Below are 6,000 nucleotides of genomic sequence, written 5' to 3' on the forward strand. Positions count from 1 at the left end.
CCTTCATATTATTTTAATGTCATCAACATTCATGCATTTTACAATGCTTCTGTAAATAAATTTTAAATTTCCTCCAATCTTCTTCCACCAACTCTTCAGATGCTATTGGACTTCAGATGCTATTGGACTGCAGAGGTCACCACCCTCTGACCATTGATCGTGCTGGCTTAGAATGTTGGCAGCTGGAGTCCAATAACATCTGGGAAACACCTGTTTTAGGGCCATCCATGCATCACCTCCTCTTGTGGTAGCAAAAGTCCACAATTTAATCCTGGACTGGGAGAAGACTTCCCTGGTGTCTCTTAGGAGTCATTTTTGTCTGTGTGGTCTGTGATGGGTCTGTGTGGTATCCAACACAGCTGTTCCACTAGAGCAGTGGATTTCTGCTTGAGCCACAGAATTCCTCTCCCCCCCCCCCGTCTCTCCTCCTCTATTCACCCCCCAGAGGTAACAATCCCCAGAGTTCCCTGGGAAGAGAGATTAATTGTTAAACTTCCTTCCGGCAACTCCTGCAGCCAAGCTGGTGCCCGCCAATCCATACCCACATGGGACATCTTCAGGAATAGAAAAGGCCAAGGTATAAACCCTTTTCTCTTGGCCTGGAGGCGAGCGGGAACTTAGTTCCCTCCTCCTCTCTGCCCTGAGTCTCTGCAGCTCAGGAGAGGCTGGAGGGTTACCGGACCCAGAGGCAACCTCAGCCTCCCCTGACGGGGCTGAGAGTGGAGCACCTGCAGGCAATGGATCCTCCATCACCTCAGGAGCCAGAGCAGGCTCAGCTGATGCCTGCACCTGAGGATCCAGCACAGGTGAGGACCCTTCAGGCTCATGCCCCAGCCCCGGCTCAGCTGGTTCTGGAGACGGGGACTCCTGTGCAGGCTGGGATTCCTCAGGTTCAGCCTCCGAGTCTGAATCCCAGGCTATCACACCCTCATTTTATATCCTCATTGCCTTCTGTAGCTGCAACCCCTCTCTCCACACACACACACACACTCACACACACCACCAAGACTGGCTTCCCTTTGGCCAAGTAAAAACCTCCTCTTCTCAATGTTTGCACCTCTGTGGGCAACCCTGGGTCATTTATCACTGTATCATGGTGGAGGGTCTGCTTAGCCAGCAAATGAGCAGCAAACCTCCCCATAGGGAAACCAGGGAGTGATCATGGAATTGTAGAGTTGGAAGGGACCCCCAGGGTCATCTAGTCCAACCCACTGCAATGCAACATGGGGCTCAAACCCACAACCCTGAGATTAAGAGTCTCATGCTCTACCAACTGAGCCATGCTAGCATCTGCTTTCCCCCTCCACCTCCCCTTCGTCATGTACCATCATCGCATCCTGTGGCTTTCTACCTGACATGATGTTTCTTTTTTTAAAAAAAAATAATTTTTATTAACTGGCCAATCACATCAAATTAAATCACATCACATAAATTCCAAATTACAAAGCCAATTTTTTAAATTTTGTTGGGGGAACCCATACTTCAAGATCCAAAGGGGGATTCAGATCATCTTCTTATTACTGCGTTAATGTCCAAATCAGTCCCAATCAGTCCAGACAAAGTTCATAATTCTATCCAGTCTTATCTTGGTGTTTCCACATCCTATCTTGTTCATATAATTTCTATTTTTCCTTTACGATCTCTTCTGTTAGTCTCCTTAAGCCGATAAGCAAAATAATAATCCTGTGTGGATTTCCCGTTCCTCTCTACCTGACACGATGTTTCAGCCCTCTGTAACTTGACGAGACAATGCTTTGGGTCATGCAAGATGCTGCTGTTGCCTCCTTGTCATGTTCAATATTGCCCCGAGGAGTGTTGCTGTTTTCATAAGCAAAAGAGCTGTAATCATTGCTTCCCTGCTCACTAAACTCTTTGGAGAGACACAGCGGTGGTTAGGAGTGTGGGAAAAGGTTATGAAACCAGATATAGATTTCCTGGTTCATTTGCGCATGCACTCGGCAGTTAAATAACGGGGAACAGAAAGGCAGTCTTCAAAGTTTGTTTGTTTTTTTACATTGAATATGCCCAGATTTTTCCTTTCTTGAGAGTCAATGGAAGGTAACTATCTCCAGTAAAAGGTTTTGGGTATCCTAAAAGGGGGCAGCAGAGTGGGAGGTGGGTCTGAGATGACCTATAGTGCTCTGGTGCAGTTCCTCTCCCCCCCCAAAAAAAAACATTTTATTGTTTTCAAGTTTTTATACAAGAAGCAACCATCAGTATTCATCAATCCACACACAGAGAGAGATGCACTAAATATCTGTTTAGTCACATCTAACTTTGAAGCCATTCCAGTTTTTAGGCAAAGGCATCATTCCACAAATTTCCATGTGTCCTCTGAGGCCCATAGCCATGTTCTGCCAGCGTTGCAGGTATAATAAAACTACTCCAGGTTGATTGAAAGTATTGGTTTCCATGGGTTGTCGTTTTGTCCATTTATAGTCTTATAAAAGCTGGGTGCCTGCCCCTCTCTCTGCTGAATGGTGGCAAGAGCCCAAGTGGTGCCAACCACGTGGCTTTAAGAATATGGCTTATGGAGAGGCAGGACTGAGATTTGGATATGCTTCAAGGTCCGGACTATGGGAAGTCCCGGAATATTAATAATTGTAATTTGGATGATAATTTGTTCTTTTTTATTTCAGTTTTTTATTTTAATTGGATTATGATTTGACATGTTAATTGGATGTTTTTATTGGAAAATTAATAAAAATGATTCAACAAAAGAATGGAAGAATGGGGGAAACTGTGGAGAGTGAATTTACTGGTTGTATACTATTAAAAGAGAATTATATGAAAATGATATATAGATGGTATATTACATCTGAAAATATAGCCAAAATGTACAGAACAGGCTCCAATAAGTGTTGGAAATGTAAAGAAAAGGAAGGCACTTTTTTCATATGTGATGGAGCTGCAAATTGATTAAAAATTATTGAGATATGATTTATAAGGAAATTAAGAAAATGTTTAAGTTCACCTTTACTAAAAAAAAAACCAGAAGATTTTTTTATTAGGCATTTCAGGTCAAGTATTGCCAACAGAAAAGAAGAAATTCTTTATGGACGCTATGAATGCAGCTAGGATGCTATTAGCCCAAAGATGGAAAAGTGAAGAAATACCAACTAAAGAAGAATGTCTACAAAAACTGATGGAATACGTTGAAATGGCAGAACTAACAGAAAGACGCAGAGACAAAGACAATAGAGAATTTAAAAAAAGATTGGGAACCATTTATGCTGTACTTACAGAAATAATGTAAAGAAATAGATTCACTAGCAGGGTTTGAGTAAACATGTACAATTATCAAAAATAAGTATAAAAACTATAAAGATGATGCCAAAGTGATAAAAGATAACAATAATCTATATACAATTTATATAGAGATTCCCTATGAAGGTACAGGAAAGCAAGCAGGGGAAACCAATATTGGGGGGAACCAGAATAGGAGCTCATAAAGCTTTTAAAAATCATATTGTCAGGAAAGCATTGTACAATGTCTGGATCAAGTATAAGGATTTGTTGGAAAACAAAACTCCAAGGTGGCTGTCCCCTATGGAGGCAAAGGCCGTGAAAAAACTTAATATGGAATGTAAATGGCCGAAATATTGGGAGATTTAGGAACAAGAAGGGGATAAATTGAAATTGCAGAGTTATGAGAAATTGAAAGATAAAGTGCGAGACTGGCTCCATTACTACCAAATAGTGGAGACTTACAAGCTAGATAGGAAAATAGGTTTCCAGGTGGAAAAATCAAAATTGGAAACAGAATTGTTAGAACCCAAAACTAAGAATTTGTCAAAAATGTATAATCTGCTGTTGGAATGGAATACACAGGATGAAACAGTTAAATCAGCTATGATCAAGTGGGCGCAAGACGTGGGTCATAACATTATGTTTGAGGACTGGGAACGGTTGTGGACCACCAGTATTAAATTTACGGCATGTAATGCCCTAAAAGAAAATATTATGAAAATGATTTACAGGTGGTACATGACCCCAGTCAAGCTTGCAAAAATTTACCACTTGGCTGATAATAAGTGTTGGAAATGTAAAGAGAATGAAGGTACATTCTTTCACCTTTGGTGGACATGCCCAAGGATTAAGGTCTTCTGGGAAATGATGTATAATGAAATAAAAAAGGTACTTAAATATACCTTTCTGAAGAAACCAGAGGCCTTTCTCCTGGGTATGTTAGGCCAATCGGTGTTAAAGAAGGACAGAACATTTTTTATGTATGCCACAACAGCAGCAAGAATACTTATCGCAAAGTACTGGAAGACACGGGGACGCAGGTGGCGCTGTGGGTTAAAGCCTCAGCGCCTAGGACTTGCCGATCGAAAGGTCGGCGGTTCGAATCCCTGCGGCGGGGTGCGCTCCCGCTGCTCGGTCCCAGCGCCTGCCAACCTAGCAGTTCGAAAGCACCTCCGGGTGCAAGTAGATAAATAGGGACCGCTTACCAGCGGGAAGGTAAACGGCGTTTCCGTGTGCGGCTCTGGTTCGCCAGAGCAGCGATGTCACGCTGGCCACGTGACCCGGAAGTGTCTTCGGACAGCGCTGGCCCCTGGCCTCTTGAGTGAGATGGGCGCACAACCCCAGAGTCTGGCAAGACTGGCCCGTACGGGCAGGGGTACCTTTACCTTTACCTTTTACTGGAAGACACAAGAATTACCCACTGTGGAAGAATGGCAGATGAAGGTTATAGACTATATGGGACTGGCAGAAATGACTGGCCGAATCCGTGACCAGGGAAAAGAGACGGCGGAAGAAGATTGGAAGAAATTTAAGGACTATCTTAAGAAACATTGCAAGATTATTGAATGTTAGAACGATGTTGACTTAGAAATTAAGGGGTTTCTAGCTGTAATGATTATGTAATTAAGAAAAAAAAGATTAAAAATTAAATCAGAAATTAGGGGAAGGATTTGCTGAATTGGCATGATTAGAGATTGGAATACAGAGAGGGGAGGTATGAGGAGGTCAGGAAAGTAAGTTATACAACTATAAGGGATTGAAATTATACTTGTTATTTGTTTTGTATGTATGTTTATCTTATTGTCATTTATGTTTTCTTTTTCTTTTTTTCTTTTTTTGGTGTTTTTATGTTATATAATTTTTTGAAAACTTCAATAAATATTCTTAAAAAAAACAGAATAGGAGGTTGAGAGAAGTCAGGGGGGAGGAGGGAAATTGGGGGAATGCATTTCTTTATTTTGATGAATTGATATGATGTAATATGATAAACCTAAACAGCATCTTAAAAAGCAGAGACATCACTTTGCCAACAAAGGCCCGTATAGTTAAAGCTATGGTTTTCCCAGTAGTGATGTATGGAAGTGAGAGCTGGACCATAAAGAAGGCTGATCACCAAAGAATTGATGCTTTTGAATTCTGGTGCTGGAGAAGACTCTGGAGAGTCCCATGGACTGCAAGAAGATCCAACCTCTCCATTCTTAAGGAAATCAGCCCTGAGTGCTCACTGGAAGGACAGATCCTGAAGCTGAGGCTCCAATACTTTGGCCACCTCATGAGAAGAGAAGACTCCCTGGAAAAGACCCTGATGTTGGGAAAGATGGAAGGCACAAGGAGAAGGGGACGACAGAGGACGAGATGGTGGGACAGTGTTCTCGAAGGTGCCAACATGAGTTTGACCAAACTGTGGGAGGCAGTGGAAGACAGGAGGGCCTGGCGTGCTCTGGCCCATGGGGTCACAAAGAGTCGGACATGACTAAACGACTAAACAACAACAATATGATAAACATGTAAAATTTAATAAAAGCTTTTTTAAAATAATAATAATATGGCTTATTCACCTTCCATCTGCATGGAGTCCAGATCTTACTGCATAGTCATTTCAAGAGACCGCAGTGCAGGCTGCCTGCAGCCAGTCTCTCCCAAGAACCGACATGTGTAACAATATTAAACACCTGAGTTGTGAGGTCCTGATCTCAAACATGCCTGCATTTAGAGTCTTCCAACTCCGATTTGAAGTACCCCATAAGCTTT

Source organism: Podarcis gaigeae, assembly GCF_964106915.1.
Source record: "Podarcis gaigeae genome assembly, chromosome: 1".
Taxonomy (NCBI): domain Eukaryota; kingdom Metazoa; phylum Chordata; class Lepidosauria; order Squamata; family Lacertidae; genus Podarcis; species Podarcis gaigeae.